This window comes from Oryx dammah, unplaced genomic scaffold (assembly GCF_014754425.2).
Source record: "Oryx dammah isolate SB20612 unplaced genomic scaffold, SCBI_Odam_1.1 HiC_scaffold_6, whole genome shotgun sequence".
Classification (NCBI taxonomy): domain Eukaryota; kingdom Metazoa; phylum Chordata; class Mammalia; order Artiodactyla; family Bovidae; genus Oryx; species Oryx dammah.
The window spans coordinates 42,840,790-42,864,199 of NW_024070190.1; the positions used below are offsets into that span (position 1 = coordinate 42,840,790).

General features: G+C 39.8%; 2 long non-coding RNA genes across 4 annotated transcripts in view; one reads left to right on the forward strand and one right to left on the reverse strand.

Annotated features, from left to right (window-relative positions):
• Positions 1-23,410, forward strand: part of LOC120865241 — a 40,823-nt gene that overhangs the window by 4,126 nt on the left and 13,287 nt on the right. For 2 of the 3 annotated variants that reach the window (XR_005721341.1, XR_005721340.1), the window contains exon 3: positions 11,495-11,597. This is a non-coding gene — a long non-coding RNA (uncharacterized LOC120865241). Of the gene's footprint in view, positions 1-11,494; positions 12,791-23,410 lie in introns of those variants that run through there. The other variant, XR_005721339.1, reaches the window with a different exon arrangement.
• Positions 1,501-23,410, reverse strand: part of LOC120865243 — a 60,646-nt gene continuing 38,736 nt past the window's right edge. Inside the window, exon 2 of the long non-coding RNA XR_005721342.1 lies at positions 1,501-1,778. This is a non-coding gene — a long non-coding RNA (uncharacterized LOC120865243). The remainder of the gene's footprint in view (positions 1,779-23,410) is intronic.

The window sequence follows — 23,410 nt, forward strand, 5'->3', positions numbered from 1 at the left end:
AAGTACTATGGACATCTCTTTCCTTATAGCAAAAATCATGATTTAGCTACTAGGTTTGATATTGGCCCCAAGTCAAGAACACTCCAAAATGTTTCTGTTGGGTGAGAAAAATGAATCAGTAATTAGCAATAAAAGTTGAGTGTTAAATTCAGTGGAGAAATAGTGAAGCCCCTTGCCCTCTAGATGATTATATTCTGTGTAGTTGAGAAATAACATTAATATCCATGGAATATTCAAAGATAAGACTGATGATCAAGTACAGCAGGCTGAGTTTACACTTGAATTTAAAATATACAACAAATCATGTTTTAGTAAAGCCATGTCCCATATAATATTTTTATTTGCTAAATCTGGCCACCTTGCTCAAGAAACATTAGCATTTAATGTCATTATTTTCCAGAAGTGTGTGTGTTTGTTGGGAATGGAGGGACAGTTGCTGAGTGGTAGTTAAACTTTAAGAAATTGATAAAAGCTCTGGACATCCCTCTGAGAAAAATCCCTGATGGTACTTTCCAACAGAATTCTCATACAATTCCATGGAGTCTCTAGGCCACCAAAGCTCTTGTACACACCAGGGTGACCTGCAGCAGTAGACAGCAGAGGCCAGCTCTTCAGGCTATTTACCTGGGCTGGAGAGACCTTTGGAAGATGGCTTGGATAAGTGGAATTTGAATAAGGCCTTTAAGAACAGTAGAATTTAAGCTGGATTGTGGGCTTAGGGGACTTCTGAAGCTTTAAGAGGAGGCAAGTTCCCATAGGGTTCGAAGGTAATTTAGAGAAATTAGCTAGGACAGGTTAAAAAAAAAGTCCAGATCATGGAGAGGCTTGCACTCTAAAGGGTTTAAAGCAACCTATGTTGGGAAATAGAATGTCCTCATTGACATGTCGATTAGGAAGAAAACCTGATCAAACAAAGGGAGACTGGGGGGAGGGGAACTGCAGGGAGCCTGAGCTCCAGCGTCAATGGGCTTTGTGTAAGCCCCTCCATTAGCAAGCTGGGAAGCCTTTGATATGTGGGCAACTTCTCTAAGCTCTCATCTCTTGGGCTGGGAATTGGGAATAATAATAATAAAGACTACTAATGGGGTTGTTGCGAGGGTAAAGTGAAGTTGTACAGTGGTTGGAACAGTGTGTGATACTGCGTAAATACTCAATAAATAGTACCTAGTACTATGATACACTCCTGCTGCTAGTACTACACTTGTTATTTCAGTGGGATTAGCCTCAGAGAGGGCAGGCCCTCACTTTTGGGCTTCCCTGGTGGCTCAGATGGTAAAAGAATCTACCTGTAATGCGGGAGACCTGGGTTCAATCCCTGGGTTGAAAAGATTCCCTGGAGAAAGGCATGGCAACCCACTCCAGTATTTTTGCCTGGAGAATCCCATGGACAGAGGAGCCTGGCAGGCTACAGTCCATGGCCTCATAAAGAGGCAGATACGACTGAGTGACTAACACTAAGAGAGGGTATGTTACAAATAATCCAAATAATTTACTCTGATCCAAAGTCAAGTAACCTTTTTTACTCTTAATAGCAGCTTTGCTGTCTTACTTGTTCTGTTTGAGTTAGTACTGAAATTAATTTGCACATGATAAGCTCAGACGAATTGTTCAGAATGTGGTTCCCCAAAGCCTTTTAAACAGCAAGGCAGATAAGTTTATCAGCTGTAATTCACAAAACCTCCTCTCTTCATGGAACTAACTGATAATGGTGGAGATGATGGCATTTGAGGAGGCTCTGGAGTCAGTTTCACTTCTTCTAAACCTCAGTTTCTCCCTGTCTGTAAAACAGAAGTAATGATTAGTCTTTACCTGGAAGGCCACGAGCTCAGAAATCTCACACAGTTTCTGGCACACTATAACTGTCACAGAGTGTTCTGTGACCTTACCCTTGGCTTTACATTTCAGGCATTATTTCTTTAATATATTTATAAACAATTTAATTCAGGAAAACAGCTAATAATGTGGGAGGTATTTATGGTCTTTAGTCATATCCTAATTTATTGATCTACCTTCATTCAAGGCTATTTAGAACATTTAAAAACAGTCAAGGCTATTTAGAGCATTTTCCAAGCCATAGAGTAGTGTTCTTATCTCAAAGAATTTTTAACGCTAATTTTCATTATGTGTTCCTTTTCTTCTTCATCCATCTTCAGCTTTTAGACGATGACTGCCTTGCTAAAGAGCTTTGGGTTTCAAACTGTACATTAAAGCGTCTGGGCTCTAGAATCTATTTGGCTCATAAACCTATGTTACTGAACAATACAAGACTGTTTTAAGGTACATTATGGTTACATGTATGGTTGCTGCTGCTGCTGCTACGTCGCTCAGTCGTATCTAACTCTGTGTGACCCCATGGACTACAGCCCACCATCCATGGGATTTTCCAGGCAAGAGTACCAGAGTGGCGTGCCACTGCCTTCTCTGACATGTATAGCAGTTATATTTTATTCAGCCTGTGCTGAGCACCTTCAGGGCATCTCCCATAGTCCCTTCAAGATGGTAGACTCAACTACTTACTGAATTTCATGTATAATAAAATACATGGCACTTTTTCTGAAGATACCTTTCCCTCACATTAGGAAATCTAACTCTTCAAAGAAAATGAAAACAAGGAAAAGAGAGTGAAGTACTGAAAATAAATTTGAAAAGTGAATTTGGAGAATGACCATTCCTATTTTCTAGAAGAGTTATGGATGATAACAAGCTTGTATCTCTGTGAAGGTCTTTGCATTAGCTGGTCTCTCTTTCTGGAATGCTTTTCCCTCCAATCTTGCTTGGCTCAGCTAAGATTACATCTCCTTAGAGAGGTTGTCCCTGACCATCCAATCTCATTCATTTTCTATTACATTACTTTGTTTTATTACAGTACGTTACCATCCAAATATTTCACATTGTTTTTTTCATTGCCTTCCCTCATCCCTACTGGACTAAAAGTACCCTGAGGTCAGAGGTCAAGTCTACATGTTTATTGCTGTTTTCTGAGCAATTAAAACAGTGCCAGGTACTTGTACTTGCCCTTAGTCGCTCAGACGTGTCCAATTCTTTGCGACCCCATATAGACTGTAGCCTGTCAGACTCCATGGGATTCTCCAGGCAGAATATCCGGAGTGGGTTGTCATTTTCTTCTCCAGAAGATCTTCCAACCCAGGGGTTGAAGCTAGATCTCCTGCACTGAAGGCAGATTCTTTACTATTTGAGCCACCAGAGAATCCTTTTTTAGACACTGAGTAGGGAGTCAAAAAATATTTTGTCATTTAGTTGAATGCCAAGAGACCCAGATCTGGTATTCTGGGGTTATCCCAGTGAAAAAGTATATATTTTTAATTTGGGGGGTCAAGTTTACCTTTCAGAATTGGATTAAAATGAAACTCCTCTATAATAAAAATTTATATGCACAAAATTTTGCATATAATTTGAGAGAGTCCATGGACCTCAGGCTAGGAATTTCAGCAATAAAAGTGTATGCATAAATATTAAGAAAACCTAACTGAAATATTGAGCGAAATATCACAAAAAAAAATTTAATTACTATGAACATCAGTGTCTTAATGTTCATTTATGGTAATGAATTGTGTTGCTCTGGGAAAATTTTGCAACCCTCCAGAGGAAAAAAAAAGGCTATCTATAAATGTTGTGTATTTTATTTATATGCTGGAAAGGATTTAAAGCTTATAGAGAAAGGCTAATAAAAATACATACTGTAGAGCAACATAAAATATATTTCAAATAGGTAGGAAAAAATGAGTCAAAAGAAAAAAAAATAAGGCTAGGAATGTAAGATAGGGCCAGGAGAGAGATTCATACTCAAAATTTATGCCATGAAATTCAACATTCTTGCTAGAAGATAGTAACAAATTTTATTCGCGGTTTTTTAGCAGCCAATGCAAAGGAGAAAAAGTAATCAGTTATGCCTTGCAGAGGGTCATATTTTATATACACTTATATATGAATATATGTATATATATTTAACAGCACACGGCTGCTTGAAAGAAGGAAGCTTGAGTGCAGGAATAAGGAATAGAGATTATATTTCCACTGTTTGTTTTTGATAAGTGCCCTTGTACCTGAGTGGGAAATGACCTATAGTAACATTTTCAAAAATAACTAGCACTGTCGATGTTTATAATCAAGATTTGATGCCTCTCTGTAATTTTTGTTAGCAGTAGGCCTAATAGAGAGAGGCCTCATTTGGCCAGTTAAGACCCTTCTAGATCACGTACGAATGTGAGAGTTGAACCATAAAGAGCACCAAAGAATTGATGCTTTTGAACTGTGGTGCTGGAGAAGACTCTTGAGAGTCCCTTGGACAGCACGGAGATCAAACCAGTCAATCCTAAAGGAAATCAACCCTGAATGTTCATTGGAAGGACTGATGCTGAAGCTCCAATACTTTGGCCACCTGATGCAAAGAGCCGACTCATTAGAAAAGACCCCGATGCTGGGAAAGGTTGAAGGCAGGAGAAGGGGGCAACAGAGGATGAGATGGCTGGATGGTATAACTGACTCAATGGACATGAGTTTGAGCCAACTCCAGGAGATAGTGAAGGACAGGGAACCCACAGGCGTGCTGTGGTCCATCGGGTTGCAAAGATTCTGACATGACTGAGCAACTGAATAAAAAGAACGCAAGGGCAGAAGGGTGGGGAACAGACAAAGAAGACCAGGGTGTATCCTGCAGCATTCCACCCCTCCTGCTGAGGCACACTATGCACAGACAACAGCCAGCGCTTTCCTGCTCCCCTTTAAGGGGTGTACACCGAGGATGCTGACTAAATTTGCACATTCTTCCAGCTAACCTCAGTTTCCTTGGCTAGCAGACCGTCAGAGACTTCCAGGCCTTCTCTTCGACACAGCAAATACAATAACTAGCTCCTCAGAACGTTATGTGGATTTGTGGCATTCTCTGAGGGACTATAAACGGATCACACTGCCAGCTTTATTTGTCATTCTTAAATGGAAGGTGTTTCTCCCCCTTGTGTTAAATGGAAATCAGATGGCATTTCTTATTTCAGTGTGGAATGTTTTTACTCTCGTAATTGCAAAAGTACATTCACGATACTGATACTATCCTAATTGACTAAATTTGTGTTTCATTATTGGGGTGAAGGGGGGTGTCCTGTACTTGTCAAGTAACTGAGGGGAAACAACTAATGCAACATGTTCGCTTTGCCTATGTATTGAGATCTTGATACAGTGGATAGAATTCTGTCACCATATGGAAGCAGAGACAATTATAGTGCATGTAATGACATGAGTTTTAGAAGCAAAGATATAAAAAGGCATATCCAGCCCAATAGCCACAATCCAGAAACATAAATGTTTTTTGAAATCTCATCTCTCCTTTGCCTCCCCAGTTATCTCTGGTCCTAATCCTCTATTCCTGCCCTTGTGATGGCTCTGGTTCAGTATATGCAGTGGCAAAAATTGCAGGAATTAGATTAGAAAGTACTACCTTCATACCTTGGCATATTTTTTATGTACTAAAATCAGCTGCTTTTCAATCCAGGTGAAATTTTTCATTAAAAATTCTCTACCATTCCCGTCTACCCACTACTGAATCTGGGTGAGAAAGGAAGTCCTCCTACTTTAATTTCTTAAATCCATCTAAAGCTCATCTCAATACTGTGCTTATTTTAGAATTTTTCCACAGTAGAATATGAGTACATTTTTCTTGCTGACTTTAATCTAGGTTTATTTTCATATTTATTTCATACACTCATACTTTCAATAAAGTTGTCTTTAGTGAGTGCCTACTATGTGCCAGACACCGTTAGGATGCAGTGAATTACATCAGATATTCTTTGCCCTCATTTGGCCTTCAAGCTAGTGGGGAAGACAGAGGGTAAAAGAATGACACAAATACAGGACTTGCCTGGTGGTCCAGTGGCTAAGCCTCTGCGCTCCCAGTGCAGGGGGACTGGTTCTATCCCTGGTCAGGGAACTGGATTCACATGCCACAACTCAGAGATCACACACTGCCACTAACAGATCTTGCATGTTGCAACTAAGACCTGTTGCAGCCAAATAAATAAAAATATCATTTCAAAAAAGAGAATGACACAATAGGTATGAAAATGCAACCGTTCTAAATGATACTAAAGAGAGACATATGATCCTAGAAAATGAGATCTACATGCTGACTACATGCTGTAGTCAACTAGACAGAGTATTGGCAGAAAGCATGACGTATGAGAAAGTCATAACTTACGGAAAGCAGAAGCGAGCAGGGGCAGCATGAGAGACAAGGAAAGGCGAGTGGCCGGAGGACACAGTGAACAGCTGGAGTCTGCAGATGCACTCAGAGGTTATCACCATGAAAGGCTTTTTAGCCATAGCAGGGCATATTCTTTTATCCTAAAACCAATAAGAAGGTGGGTTTGGGGGGCTTTTTGAGGGAGGGGATTATAGTCACATCATCAATTTTGTTTCAAAGAGGTGTTTCTGGCTACAATGAAGAGTACTAGTTGGCAAGGGACCTAAGTTACGCAGATCAGCTGAACTTTTTGAACAGAGAGGTACTGGTAACTTGGCCTAGGGGAGGAAGGATGAATTCTAAGCTGTCAATGGATTCTAAGGATATACAGAAGGTAAAACTGACAGGTCGTCCTCTGTGGAGCCCCCGAGAAAGTGTCAGGGAACACTGGCAGAGAACGAGTCTGTGAAGACTGACGCTAAATTCAGTGCTGGACATGCGGAGTTGGAGACGTCTTGGAATTGACACAGGGTAGAGCAAGCAGACATTTGGTTATGGGTGTGAAGCGTATCAGAGACCTCTGGAGTCCCACCCAGAGATGGAAACTTGTGATGCATCTCCACATTCACAGGTCTGGATATGACCGATAGGATCCACAGATGGAGATGACGTGCAGAGAAAGGTTATAAAGTCACCGATGGCAGAGAATGCTAGGACCGAAGCCTGGAGGAATTCAAATCCATCATGGCCACCAAGTGAAGGACAAGCCTAAGGAGGAGCAGAAGAAAGAGAAGGAAACCCAGGAGACTGCTGGGTCATGGGAGCCAGGGAGCAAGGGTTCCATTTTGAGAAGGTGGGGGTAGTCAGTTGCCTGGACTGTGGAAGACTGAAAGGAGACATTTGTTTTGAATTAAAGAGAAATGGCTCAGTGGTAAAGAATCCACCTGCCAGTGCAGGAGACACCCAAGACGTGAGTTCGATCCCTGGGTTGGGAAGATCCCCTCGAGAAGGGAATGGCAACCCACTCCAGTATTCCTGCCTGGGAAATTCCAGGGACAGAGGAGCCTGGCAGGCTACAGTCCATGGGGTCACAAAGAGCTGGACATGCCCGAGTGGCTGAGCATGGACTCACACAGAAATTCCTAAATGATATGTCTGGGTAACAGAGCTGTAACCAGTTCTGACCGCGGTCAAGCATGTCAGAGACTCTTTCACATGCTCCTAGTTTACATCTGTCTTAAGAAGACATTCAGGGAGCGGGCATGGTAGACAGGAAAGTCATTTTGACACGTTGGTGACCTCTAGAGACAGAGTATAGCTTGGTGGAATTTATACACCAAACAGTCCAAGGTTCTGGGGTCTGATTTGGAGAGAAAATGCAAACCTGCGGCTAGAGGACTTTATGAGCTGTCTGTTCACCCACTCGGTGCTCTTGTGAGTGGCATAAGTAAACCGAATGTTCACGAAGCAGTGTTGCCCAGCCTCACCCATTGCAGGCATTGCTGGGGGAAGGGAGAGGCCGTGGGCAGAGACATTAAAGAGAATGTTCTCAGCAGCTTCTGTGGCATGAGTGGCAGCCTCAGCTCCCCTCCCTGTCCCTCGACAGCTCACTCTTGTGAGCCCACCCCAAGGGAGCGGAGTGGAGGCAGGGTCCCAGCGCAGTGAGCACTGAAATAAGGCAGAGGTGAGACTCAGGTGGTGTGAGCTCCAGACCAGACAGGAAGTAAGGAAAGAAGAGCATGGAAATTATTTACAGTGGTTTGGCTGTAAAGGGGAATAGAGCTATTGGAGGGCAGCTGCCGAGAGAGAAGTGGATGACTCAGCACTCCTGCATCCAACAAACAGTAAACTATCTTATGTGTATGAAGCAGGGGGACAGGCACCGACTGGAAAGACATTTTCGATCCCTAATGGGCAATTTGCCATAAAATATAATCTGTGTAATAATCTCAAATGCCTAAGGACTATTCTGTGATCTGATTTTTTTAAATGCAATGTTTTTCCTCAGGTATAAACACTTACTTGATTTTTATAAACTGATCAAACAAATTTGTTAAAAATAATGGAGAGAGAGAAGAGACACTTCTACCTATATTGGGGCTTTTTCTTGGTCCTCTTTCATTACTTTTGTCTTCAAAATTTGGACAGTCTTGCTACTGCTGCTTACTCAGAAAAGTTTCTAAAATGGTGTCTTACCCCTATGTTCAGAGCATTCCATGGTGCTATCTGACCTTTAAAAACCATCTAATCACCTATTATTTATATAGCATTCACAATATTCAAGCATGAGATACTACACCAGGGAAGTTAGAAATGTGAATAAAGCAGGGTTTCCCTAGCTAGATTATAAACTTTCTGAGAGCTCTTTGCACTGCTGTATTTATAGCTATTGAAAATAAAGCCAGAGTATTATAAATATGAATCTTGTAGTAAGAGTACATTTAAGGAACTTTGGGTTTATAGAGGAGGGTACAGTGGGTTCTACTCAAGAATTCAGGACAATGCCTGAAAGAGGTAGTGTCTGAACTGGGTGTTAAGAGATGAACATTTCAGAAGCAGAAAGCTAGTAAAAAAGTCATGGAGGCAGGAAACAGCTTTTGCAGAGAGGGCTACAGAGAGGGGAAATGGTTTAGTAGGACTGGAAAGTTTATGTTAAATGTGGTCAATATACTGATCTCAGCTATTGGAAACTTCTCTGCTGAGAAGTTTTAGAGTTGATCTGCTAGGGACTAAAGAAATATTGGACGCTTTCAAGCAAGTGGGGAAGCACGAAGGTTTAGGAAGAAAACCAGGATCCACCCTGAAACCTGGGAAATGATGGTGACTGGAAGTAGCAGTACATGAGAAAAGAGGCCACTACCTAGAAGGGAGATGATGGAGGCTAGATGTGTTATTGATCACAGTGGCCTTTGACATGTAAAAGGGAAATGACGTTTGTGTGCCAAGAGGCCACAGTCAGGTGGTATGTTCTGTACGAAGGTGCAGCGATGGAGGAGAAGACTGAGGATGACTCCAAGTGTTCACGCCACAGAGGGTGACAGTACGATTGATGCTAGGCAGGGGGAAAAAAAGCAAATTCAGAAGAGGTTGGGGAGGAGGATCCAGCCTGGAGAAGCATCAAAAAAGACAACTTAAGCTGTGGGTGTGAATGAAATTGCTGCCAAGTAGAGAATCTGAAGGAAGGCCCCTGCTTAAGGGGAGGAAGCAGAGGAGCCAGAAGAAGAAAACTGAGAGGAGTTTCCTGCAAGACTGGGACTTCTCTGGTGGTTCAGTGGTTAAGGCTCCATGCTTCCAATGCAAGGGGCATGGGTTCAATCCCAGGTCAGGGAACTAAGATCCCACATGCCATGCATTGGAGCCAAGAAAATAATTTTTTTAATAGTACATATATTTTAATTGGAGCTGGGCTTCCTGACAGCAGAGAAAGTGGAAAATCTACAAACATTTCAGTGCATATGAACTCTTATGTAGAATGTTCCAAGGGGTACAACCGAAAGACCAGCTATTACTTGCTCAGAGACTCAAACAAAAACAAGGTTTTTAAGTGAGATTTCAAGGAAGTCAGGAAAACATGTGGATTTCAAGGAAGAGCCTTGTGCTGGGATATGTTTCACTGACAGTATGATCATAAGATCATATACCTTTCCCTTTCTTATCCTTTCCCTTTTGAAATGGCCCCACAAAAAGGGCTGTGTGGCAGTCAATACTATATCATATTTGGGCTCATTATCTTTGCAGCTTTACCCCCTATTTATATTAATGAACACTGACTGGACTAGGGTCACAAGCCATCGGTGACTTCCTTCAGAAATTTCTCCTCACTGCTGAGAACCTGACTTCAGCTCAGGAGCTCCTATGTGTTTGTTAGGAAGGCGCAGCAAGGGAAGAGATTTGGATGACTTGTTACTTGGGAGTGAATTGTGCTTACAGTTAGGATTTCCCTAAGTAAAGCACCAGGTGTGTCTCTAGGAGTAAGACAATTTTCTTAGCAGTAATAGGTGGCGCTAGTGGTAAAGAACCTGCTTGCCACTACCGGAGATGTTAAGAGATGTAGGTTCGATCCCTGGGTCGGGAAGATCCCCTGGAGGAAGAAATGGCAACTCACTCCAGTATTCTTGCCTGGAGAATCCCATGGATGGAGGAGCCTAGTGGGCTATAGTCCATGAGGTCACAAAGAGTGGGACACGACTGAAGCAACTTGGCATGCACTACCTCCAAGCAAAAGTACCCTGTGTCAGAGCTTCCTGGTGGTCCATTGTTAAGGAATACGCCTTCCAACACAGGGGATCAGGTTTGATCCCCAGTCAAGGAACTAAGACCCCACAAGCTGCAGGGCAACTAAACTCATGCGCCACAACTAGGGAAGCCTGACGCTGCAACAAAGACCCAGCACAAACAAGAAAAAGAAGTACTCCTTTGCCCTTGGTTTTCATAGTTGTCAGCCCTATTCCTGTTAAACAGAATAATCCATTTTTTTGTCAATACCCCTGTATCATGTTTTACATGCTTTAAATTTTCGATGAATTTCATATCCAGAGGATAAAATACTTGGCTTCTTTAGGGGAAGTAATGTATCGTTTCTTCTCTAATAGAAGATTAAGAAGAAACTGTGTCTTCCTTTTCCCTAAATTACCAAGAAACTTAAGTCTAAACTATACCTTCAGTCAAGTGCTAACCAATATAGGTAGCATGTATACATCTTCCTTTTTTACTCTCAACGTTTTTTTTTTTTCAAGGCGTGTGGGATCTTAAGTCCCCAACCAGGGATTGAATCTACTGAGTCTTAAACATTGAACCTCCAGGAAAGTCCCTGTTTCCTTATTTTTATTCATATTTTTCTTGTTGGAAGCCACCTCAGATCCTTACAACAGAATCAGAGGATAAATAAACGAAACAGTTTTACTGTTGACTAAACATCTTTCTATACATGGTCTTATTTGCTTGTGAGAGCAGTCCCTCAAATAGCTGGCATTAGTACCCTACAAGGCAGATGAAGAACTGAGCCTGAGTGAAGTGAAGGACCTTCACTTCATGCAAATACCCAGTGCGACGCAGCACCCCTCCCTCCCCCCCCCCCCCCCCCCCCCCCCCCCCACCCCCCGTCTTCTTTCCCTAATGGTGGTGGTCATTCCAGCCTCTCTTGCTCAAACTCTCGAGGACACCTGATTGATTTGTGAATAGCATACAGTTGGCTGGGATAGCACTCATTCAGATAAGAAATCACTGATATAACAAACCAGTATTTTTTGAGAAGTTTTCTCCTTGATGATGAAACATTCTGTGCTTGTATCTCCTACCCAGGTTGTGTAACTATCCAGAAACACACGATAAGAGTCCTCTTTCAGCAAGTATTCTTCATTAAGTCATGAAAATGGAATTGGAGCTTGTTTTTCCCCTTTGTATGGTAAGTAACTACTAATAGGGATAGTTCTAATCTTCTCACAATGTTAAAAACAACTGGAACTACTTCTAGCATGAAGATGGCATGACTTCTAATATTTAGATTTGCCGTCGGTGTGTTTCATAGAAAAGAGAATGTTCAGTTTGTTCGTTCAGTTGTGGTGTGTGTCAGTGTGAAATATATATTATCTGGCTTAGAATTTTGAGTCATTTTGTTCTATGTATGAGTTTTGGTCACTAAAATAAAAGAATTCTTCTACTCGCTTTATAAACAGTTTTAAGATTCTTTAGCATCTTGTGCAGAAAATTGACATGTGGATGCTGAAAAGTCATGGCCACAAACAAGCAAGATTTAGAAATGCCAGATCTGTGCTGTGGCACTTCTCTTCATCCCAGATGTCCTCGTTTGGAGTATCCACCCCTTTGGCCTAGGAACTGACTGTCTTTAATTGGAAAAACTTATTATCACTTTGCAGGCAAGTGATTAGAACTCAGTCATCCCAAGTGAGTGACATCACCTTTTGAGGAAAGGGCTATTTTACTGAGTTTTCACCAGTGTATTATGCCTACAGGACTTAAATTGATTTGAGACACTTCACTCTCCTTTGTCCATACTCACAAAATCATTTATTTTCACACGTCATTGTATTTTTTCTGTATGTGTCCTAGTGCCTATTTAAAAGGAAGATTCTCTCTAGATGTGTAGCTGTGAATATTGCAAAATTTCATTTTTTCTAATGAATTAGGGAGATGGGCATATATGAATGTGTGGGAAGGCTGAATTACAGATAACTTTAAACAAATGTGGTTTTTATTACTTTAAACTACATATAGTAACTTCAACAAAACATTATAAAACAGAAATCCTTAAGGAGATTTCTCCATTGTAAGGAGACCTCTTACAATGAATCATATGAACATTTTGTTATTAGCATATAGATTGGGTGTATGTAGAAGCTTGTAAAGTGCCTGAGGTTCATTGAAAATAGCTTATTCTGTCTAAAAAGTGTACGAGATTGAAAATAAATGTTTAAAACACCATATGTTATCTACCTATAAATAAAATGTTTGCAAAAAAAGGTAAACATCAGCCCAGCTCATGAGCAAATTATCAAAAGATTTTAAATTTATTGAATTCTTAAATTAATGAGATATTACCACGTGTGCATAAATAACCTAAGGAATAAAATTTGCTTATCCTTCTCTCATATGGGTATTTGTGCTAATGAATCAGGATCCTATTTACACGATTAGTCCCTGAAGTAATTGCTTATTTGAAGAAGTCCTGTCTTATGGGTTTTCAGTTAATTAAATATATTTGCATTTTAGGCACACATTTTAAATTCTAAAGTCCTATTTTTCATAAGCCAGATTCAAATATGTTCATGTGATAATATGTCTCATTAAGGCATAAGTCTTTCATTTTTAAAGAAACTTTCAGAATAGCCATATGCATAAAATGCTTATTAATGAAATCCAATCAATATTTTAGAAAAGTCAACCAATTAAATATTTTCTTAGTTTAAATTTTCCTGTTTGTAACTGTGATTGCCATGCTGAACATACCTTCAATTTCTAATTTTTCAGTTAGCTTTATTTAATCAGTGTTTCTTTTTCCTGCTTAGATTTTCCATGGCAGTTTTTAACTTCTAATATGCCTTTGGAATTATAAGCATCCTTTTCCTGAAGACTAGCTTTTTCAAAGTATGTGCATATTAACATACTGAACTTGCTAACCCAACTGGGAGATTACTAAAATATGGAGCAAAACTTTTCTAATACTGAAGAACAAAGTATAGTAATTCACAAAGTTAGGTATGTTTTAAAAGGCATAGTTTCCTTATGGTTTTAAAATATATGAGAAGTTGGGAATTTAAGTATGTAAGTTATTTAAAAAATCATAAATGCCTTCATGAGATCAAAACTATGGTAATCTCATGGTGCTACCCTAGTTTGGAAGTTTGAAGAAGCTATTGAAGTTGTGAGGGGAGAAGCAACAGACGGACAGGCAAGATGAAGGGAGAGGCGAGGGAGAACGGGAGGATGCATGCAGGGGACCCAGGGTCTAAAACCAGAGACCACGGCAAGGCCTGATGCTGGGAGAGGGGACCCAGTTTGGAAAGCAGATTTGAAATATCTGTTTTAAACCACACCTAACTGACCTCTTTCTAGGTAGCTATTAATTAGATGTTTATCTAGTGTACTGTTTATCTATTAGGCTTATTAATTCCTCTTTGCAAAGAAGATATAAGATGCAGAATCTGGATGTAGATTCAAATTCCAGTCTAAGACTATATCTAACTCAAAAAAGGGTAGTAATAGAAAAAAAGAAGAAGAAAAAAATTATATCCTACAATCAATGTGACAGTTATATTTTGTCCGGATTAGCAGTACTGCATGATAATGTCATTTTATTGTCATCTTAACATGGGATTACACTATAGGTATAAAAAGGAAAACAATCTGACATCCTGAAAAATATGTACACTTTACAATAAAATAAATTTCATTCAATTAAATCTTACTGATTCATGTAAGCAATGATTTATGTCAAATGTAATACCAATAGTCTTCTCAGAAGATAACATTTTCTTTGTAGCTAGAATTGCCCTAAGGAAGCATTTCTTCTCATTTAGAGAAAGTAGGAATAAAGCACTTGTATTACCATTTGTATAAATTTTTAATACTGAATAAAATATTAGTGTTTAGTGTAATATTGATTCTCAGCATAATACTCCTCCATAATGGCATGCTAATTGGGAAGAATTAAATCAGATCAATTCAAAAACCCTGAGAATGGATCATGTAACACTTGTAATTTTTTTCATTAGTTTTCAAAATTCCAATTACAGTGGAATTAATCTGTACAATAGAAATTCTGTGCACATGCACCATCTCTTCTTTCCCACTGCTCCACCCCATAGTGAAATACAGGCATGAAGAGGGTGGGAAAGGGACTTCCCCTCGTGGCCCAGTGGGTAAGATGTCACACTCTCAATGCAGGAGGTGCAGGTTCAATCCCTGATCAGGGAACTAGATCTCACATGCTGCAACTAAGATCTGGTACAGTCAAATAAATAAATAAAAAAGAGGGTGGGAAAGAGGGCAGACCTTCACTTATGAGTTTCAACCGTAGAAAAATAGCATTCAAGAGATAGGTGATCTGTGTGCTCTGTAATTTACTAACTGCGAGCCTTAAACCTCTTGTAGTCACAGTTTCCTCATCAGCCATATTACTACTCTAATAGTACCAATCTCCCTCACACTGTTGAGGGAGTAAAACAGAAAGGCTCTCTCTCAACTAGGGGTGATTCTGCCCTTCAGGAGACATTTAGCAATATCTGGAGATGGCCTCAGCTTATCACAACTGGAGGAGGTATGTGTGCTGACATCTGGGGAGTAGAGGCCAAGGATGTTTCAAGTCTCCCCAGGATGCACAGGACACCCCCTGCTACCGCCCCCCACCACCCGCCACAAAGGAAAACCCATCCAGCCCAAAAGGTGGAACCACAACTGAGAAATCCTGGAGCAAGGAGGAGTAATATATGCAATGAGCACAGTGTCTGACATACAACAGGCTCTCCAGTAAAAATTAGCATAGTTACGATGTTATGGCTGTCATTATTTGAGAAAGAACCCCAAGTCACCTGCCGCGTATGGGAACTGAGTAAGCGATTCAGGAAGCCCATCCCAGCAGTCAGTTGTGCCTGTCTGCTAAGTCATCTACTTGGGGCGGCCAATTTTTAAGTGTTTTTAGAAATAGACTGACCCACTTAATATGTGACTAAGGTAGCAAGCTCATAAATTGCATCATACCAAAGTTCAAGGGCTGTCATTTAATTTTTACTTTCTTAGAAATTAGAAGAAAATAGGGAAAGACAAATAATAACCTATAGTAATAGGTGACTTTTTCTTTTTAACTTTTGCTGTTAGTAATAGCTGAGGAGTCTCCTGACAATCATTTACTTTATAAAATAAACTGATGTCTGGACAAATGGCTAGGAAATATGGTCTTCTCATTAATAAAAGATCCTGATTAACTGCTTATAGGGTACATGAACAGTATCAGTTTCAAAATCAGTTGACTGCAACCATACAGTTTTAGCTTAATGTTAAAATATTTTAAGGAAGGCAAAATTCTTGCTTAATACAAGATTGTCTTGGTAAAGAATCCACCTGCAATGCAGGAGATCCTGGTTTGATTCCTGGGTCGGGCAGATCCGCTAGAGAAGGGATAGGTTACCCACTCCAGTATTCTTGGGCTTCCCTTATGGCTCAGCTGGTAAAGAATTCACCTGCAATGTGGGAGACCTGAGATCGATCCCTGGGTTGGGAAGATGCCCTGGAGAAGGGAAAGGCTACCCACTCCAGTATTCCAGCCTGGAGAATTCCATGGACTGTATAGTCCATGGGGTGGCAAACAGTCAGACAGGACTGAGAGACTTTCACTTTCTTAGGTCAAAAAGATCTGAGCTTGGATTTCACACCATTAAGCGGTGTGATTTTGAATAATTTGCCTAACTTCACTGAGTTTAGTTCCCTTATCTGTTTAATAGGCATAAAATTACTGTAACAGGGCTAATAGATACATGAGGTGACAGCTATAATTCTCTCAGTAACATAGAGTTACTGAGAATTAAACGAGACATCTAGAATTTAATATATATTAGCAGTGACTAAATGGTAGCAGTTATTATTTTCATTATTATTATTTCTTCTAGGAACCTTGCACTATTTTTCACAGCCAGCAGTTCTCATTCTAAAGACTGATAACTATGAGGTAGAGGCACGTTTTTTATTAATGGGGAAGCTCAAATTAGTTCTATTACCTCAACAAACAAAATCCTAGACTTGCTTCAATAACTTTGATTTAAAAGAAAAAAAGGAAACATGGGTATTATATATGGAATTTTCCAGTGAGAATTTTTTAAGGAAGCAGTGGATTTTCTAAATTAAAGAATGAAAGATGTGCACATTTTTCTCTCATATTTTAATATAGTTGGTAATCCACTTTTTAATTAGCCACCTAATTATAATTCAATAGAAATTTCCCTGGGTGAATGTAGTAACCTACTTCAGAGAGAAATGGTGCTTTGAGTAGGCACTCCTACTGTGAATTTTGACACTTTTTCAGGTCCAATTTGTTCCAAACCTAAACCGCCCAGGAGAAATGGAGAGAGCTCTGTTTCATAACCTAATAATTCTGACTGCCAGGAAGGACGATTGCCAAGCTAAATTCACCTTCTATCAGAATTTTTATTTCTCCATTTCTTTGTTTCTTGAAGAAGAGTCAACTATTTTTTTTCTTCCCATTAGTCATGTTTTAAATTTGAAAATAAAAACACGAATAGTCCAAACTATGACTCCCTTCATTTTTCTTGCTGATTTACATTCTTAACTTTTCAAGTTTCCTTAAGTTCCAAATGAAAGGTCTTGATTTTTGTTTCTCGGGTGGTCTTTTTTGGTTTTTTTGGCTTCCAGGACCAAAAAGTACTTGAAGAGACAATTCCAACATCATAATAGGCATCTGTTTATTTTCATAACCCAGACCCCATGTTAAGGAGGGAGTTTTTTTTTAATCTATTACTTAGCAATAGATCGGAGAAGGTGATGGCACCCCACTCCAGTACTCTTGCCTGGAAAATCCCATGGACAGAGGAGCCTGGAAGGCTGCAGTCCATAGGGTTGCAAAGAGTCAGACACAACTGAGCGACTTCACTTTCACTTTTCATTTTCATGCATTGGAGAAGGAAATGGCAACCCACTCCACTGTTCTTGCCTGGAGAATCCCAGGGACAGGGGAGCCTGGTGGGCTGCCAACTATGGGGTCACAGAGAGTCAGACAAGACTGAAGCGACTTAGCAGCAGCAGCAGTAGCAATAGATATTCAATGTTCCCAAAATTTACATTTGTTTAATCACTGGTTATTCATGAACTTCTTCTAAAATATTTTCAAACTTTGGTGACATTTGGTGCTGAGGAAATGAATCGACTACTTTATTGAACTCTCTCTTCCAACCAGTTTTAACTTAGTGTAGTTACAACTTCATTGTCTTTGCATATAATTTTGAACTCTAGTCTCTTAATTTCTGGTTCATATTCATTAAACTTACACAGAAAGGAGAGTTGAATTTTTCATTTTAATTAGTTTATCTCCTTGCTTCCACCTTTGCACCCTAGAGTGTATTTTCTTTTTTTAATTTTTCTTTTATATTGGAGTACAGTTAACGATGTTGTGTTAGTATCAGGTATACAACAAAGTGAATCAGCTGCACATATACATGTATCTATTCTTTTTCAGATTCTTTTTCCATTTAGGTTATTACAAAATATTGAGCAGTGTTCCCTGTGCTGTATACAGTAGGTTCCTGTTGGTTATTTATTTTAAACATAGCAGATGTACATGTCAATGCCAAACTCCCACTCTACATTAAAGAGGCAAGGCTGATGAAGAGGAAAGTTTGCTTTCTTTTGGATGTCAGCAACCAGAGGAGAAGGCAAACTCCTGTCCAAAGGCCAATTCCCTCCCCATTTCTCCCAACTACATCCAGCGGGCAAGAGCTTTCATAGGCAGAGGGAGGGGGCTTCATGCTGAAACAGCACAGTCAGCTCTGACAGTCATCTTGAAATGGTCACCAGTGGTCTGAGATGATTACCAGTATCATGTTGATTGTTATAAGTATGACTAATATTCAGCTCCAGGGTCAGTTTGTTTCCATTTCCTTGAGGCCAGTTTTAGGAATCGTGGCAGCTTACATCATCGCTACGGTCTAGTCATCATGTAGTTAACATCTTCCACCTGGTGGGGGTTTTAGTATAACACAACCTCCCAGGATAGGGCTCAGAATATAAGGAACTAAAGGTAACTTTGCTTACTAACCATTAATGCTTTGTCCTGTTTGACTGCTTTTCTTTTGTTTATGCATTTTCTCACTTCTCTGATTAAACTTAATGTTTGGTTTCCCTGGTGGCTCAGTGGTAAAGAATCTGCCTGCAATGTAGGAGACCTGGGTCCAATCACTGGGTCAGGAAGATCCCTTAGAGAAGGGAATGACTACCCACTCCAGAATTCTTGCCTGAAGAATCCCATGTAGCCTGGCAGGCTACAGTCCAAGGTTTTGCAAAGAGTTGGACATGACTAAATGACTAACACTTTCACTTTTCACTTTGGCTAAAGCTTTTCCATGGACAAGAAGCAGGCTGAGGACATGGGGGCTGGGGGAAAGGACTAAAGGGTCCTTCTCTGTTTCACAATTGCTCTGGCTTCCCTACAGTTCTGCCAGCACAGGAGGCATGTTCCTGCCTCAGGGCCTTTGCACATGCTCTGTCCTATCTGGGACATCCTTCCCAGGGAACCCATATGACCTGCTCTTTCCTCCTCCTCAAATGCTGACTCCTCAGTACGCTCTTCACTGATCACCCTTGTAAAATGCAACCCCTTCCCACAATCCCTATTTTCCTTCCCTGATATGTTTCTCAGCATGATAACCACCATCATCTGATAAATTGTATAACTGAGTTATTTATTACTCATTTATTTCTTGTCTGTCCCCCACAACTAGAATGTAAGCTCCATGAGGGCAGTGTTTTTTGTTCCTTTGGGCTGGTATCTAGCAGACACCTGATATTAGTTACATTGAACTAAAGTAGAATTGTTGCCTTACTGACCTTACTTTGTTTCTTTCAAAGCCTTAATTTGCCTCTCCCGTTTTTTCTCCTGGTGCTCTGTTTCTTTAGGAAAATGTCAATCCCCTTAACCAAGATTGGGATTTAGGAAATAGTTTCATTGTGTTTCCTTTTGATCTCTGATAAACTTCAAGTGGGAGAGGTATGCATTTTAGCCTTATTCCTTTTCCTGTTACTTTTCCCATTTAGACAAGGAGACCATTATCACCAAAATGGTAAATGGACTGGAATAGATTAGATTCCTGATCACAACACTCCTGGGTGAATCCTGATGGAAAAAAGAGATACAATGGAAATGCCAAGTTCTACAAACAGTTAAATGAAAGACAGTGGGAGGGTTATTTTCCTTTGGACTTAGGTAGATTTTTTTCTAGGACACGTGTTCCTAATGTAAATATAGAGCCTTAAACCTGATTTGAGAAAATACCTACCTCCTGATGACAAGAAAGCCATAAATATAGTTCATGACCAAAGATTAGTCGCTGTTTATTATTGCTGGTGACACAAGATACATAGGGAAGGTCTGGCAGTATTTCAGATTTCTCCAGCCAGCCATTTGTCATTTCATAGTGCAAGATGAGGAGGTATTTCTATATTAACGGCCCCTATAAAAGGGAAGTGAGTGGAGAAATGCCTGATGTGTTTTATCCTTGAGAGTCAAAGGGACACCTGACATGTTAAAAATGTGCTGAGTGGATTACAGTGTTTGGTACAAGTTGGTCTTCTAAATAATAAGACTCCATTAAAGAGGAAGAGCAAGAAGAAGTAGAAGAGTAAGGGAAATATGTTTTCTGCTGCATAGTTCTCCCTTGTGCCCTTGAACAACATTTCTGGACTTGAGCTGAGACACAGGAGCTTGATTTATCGCTAAAGCCTGTAACGTTTTGAGCAGCATGATATCCCCAAAACCCTGCTGTTTGGGCTGCGCTCCTGTCCCAGCACAGAACATTTCCAGCTCAGATCAGTTCAGTGGAATCTGCAGAGACATGATGCACCTCCCCGCCAACTTCACATCACTTCCCGATTTCGATTCATAATTTAGGATAAATCAAGTCACAGAGCATGTTCATCACTTCCACCTGATCAAAAAATTCACACCCATATCTGTTTCATAACTACAATGTCTATACACGTAAAAGACATCGGGCTATTTGGGAGAGAACTTTAAAGTTCTCTTTAAAAAGTGGAGTTGGGGATGTGAACAGCCAAGAATTTTTTCTTGGAAATGTTGGTGCTGAGGAGTTTTTAACATAAGCAGTAACTCCTGTGAGGCTCTGCAGAATTCCAAAGACACTGATAAAAATTAAAATAAAAAGCCTCAGCTTGGTTATATGTATGCTTCAATAGGCAAAGAGATATATTTAATGCAGAGGGTGTTGAATCTGAATTAGTACAAATATTATTAATTTAATGTTCATACTGCATTTTATGGTTTATAAACTGCTTAGCAATAATTTTATATATTTTCCCTCACAGCACCACTGTAAAATATATCAGCATTTTATTTTTCCCATTTTATAGATGAGGCAGCCTTTAATAAGTGATCTATTTCTTTCCTGTGCATATTGGTTAACTGGTAAATGATTAATTTATGTCTACATGAACTTCATCATGCAGAGTATTTATTTTAGTGTGAGTTGGTATTTATTTTACCCGCAAAGCATTACAGTATCCAATTATGTATGCATGTTTTAAAGGCAGTAAAGCAGCCACCGGCAGTTAATGCAACATTAAGTCAGAGATTGTAAATCCACAGTAAATTCTGAGTTAGGGTATTTAAATCAACCACCCTCCTTTCCCCCAGCCCTGGTCCATGTGGGTGAGAAATGGTTCTTCTATAAAATGACCATGTGCCACTTGTCCAATGACACAGAAAAGTTATATTGAGATTTTCAGAGTTTCAAATCTTAACTGTAAAATAAAGAACCTAAAGGCTTATAACTACATTTGGCAAGAGTCTGGAGGAGCAGGCAAATCTGATCAGTGACTTCTGCCCACAGCATACCTTGTGACTGTGAAGTTTCTAGCCAGCTCTCTTCCTTTTGCCGTCTTTATTTTTCTGCCTTCATTTCTTCCTTTCCTTTTCTTTATCAATTTTTGCATCAGTGAGATGGTTGCTGTGGCTGCCTATGTGGAGAAGATGCTAATCTAATCACACCTAACATAATTAAACCTTATGTTAAGGTTTAATAAAAAGGGAGACATCTTCTGCAACACTGTCGTTTGCATTATTTATCCATAACCTGCTCTACTGTGCTATACCCAAAACTGCCTCTCTCAATGGGTGCAGCACTTGCAGTCCAAGATTCTCAGAAAGGTCATTTGTATAAATGTGGATGGACCTAGAGTCTATCATACAGAGTGAAGTAAGTCAGAAAGAGAAAATCTCATATATTAACACATATACAGAATCTAGAAAAATGGGACAGGGCAAGAACAGAGACACAGACACAGAAAACAGAAGGGGAGGGTGGGATGAATTGGGAGAGTAGGAGTGACCCATGTGTAAACTAGATAGCTAGTGGAAGCTGCTATGTAACACAGGGAGCTCAGTCGGGTGCTCTGTGATGACCCAGAGGGATGGGATGGAGGGGACAGGAGGGAGGCTCAAAGAGGGAGAGCATATATGTTTCCATAGGGGTGATTCACTTCATTGGACAGCAGGAACTAACACAACATTGTAAAGCAATTATACTCAGTAAAAAAAAAAAAAAAAAAGTTTTAAGCATCCTAGGCTCTGACTCAGATCCCTCCAGTATTTCACCACTCTCATCTTAGTCAAAAGACCAAAAGGTTCAGTCATTTTTTTTTTTAATTTATTTATTTATTTTTAATTTTTACTTTACAATTCTGTATTGGTTTTGGCATAGATTGACATGAATCCACCACAGGTGTACATGCGTTCCCAAACATGAGCCCCTAAGTCAATATTTTTTAATCAATTAAAAATGTGCTTTCTTTTCATGATAATTTATAGTATATCATTCTCCTCCATTTATTGACCCCCAAGACTCTTCTATTTGGCTAACAAAGGATTCTAAGATAAAAAATTGCTTGCAGAAGGTCACTGCCATAATTTTGCTGGCAAAATTTCAAAGTCTAAATACTGCCATGAAAGTGAAAGTCACTCAGTGGAGTCCACCTCTTTGCAACCCCAAGGACTATACAGTCCATGGAATTCTCCAGGCCAGAATACTGGAGTGCGTAGCGGTTCCCTTCTCCAGGGATCTTCCCAACTCAGGGGTCGAACCCAGGTCTCCCGCATTGCAGGCGGATTCTTCAGCAGCTGAGCCACAAGAATACTGGAGTTAGTAACCTATCCTTTCTCCAGCGGATCTTCCCAACCCAGGAATCAAACCAGGGTGCAGATTCTTTACCAACTAAGCTTTCAGGGAAGCCCAAATACTGCCATGTTAGCTGTCAAAGGCAGATGATTTAAAACACATTGTGTGTGTTAGGTATTTAAACTCTCAGAATCCAGAAACTGTCTGTTTGAAAATCAAACTGTATTCTTTAAACTAAAAGAGTACCTAAAACTTCAGGAAGTGCTATAATATGAATTTTATGAAAGTAACTTTTCTTATTAAAAATGTACTTACTGAAACATAAACTCCATTTCATCAGATCTACCAATAACACAATGTATCATGGAGTAATATTTTTTCATTTGTGTCATTCCTTATGGGATGTATTGTACAGTATCTATTTAATCAAGGCACAGAAATTTAAAAAATGAATTTTTTTTTTTACAACAAGGAGCATTATCACAGACGAATGTCATTGAAATATTATCCCCAGGCTACTTGCTTAGAGATCAGTTATAAAAGGAATTAGCACCTCAGTGTGCAGGTTTGTAACTCTGACTTAGATATACTTGACCTTTAAATGGATACTGGGGATTATTTTCATATAATGAAGACAGAAAGAAACTGGGAGATTTTAGCCATCTCACTCTGTTATAAAAATGGAAAAGTACACATATAATTAAAGGAAATGTTTCAAAATATGAGTGTAATATACAGAGTATACAAATTTCACCCTTTAAAAAATCCCTCTAACTAAACACCCAAATGAAAAGCCATTATAGCTTCCTTCATATGCAGTGGTTCCAGTATCTAAAAACCCAGGGCT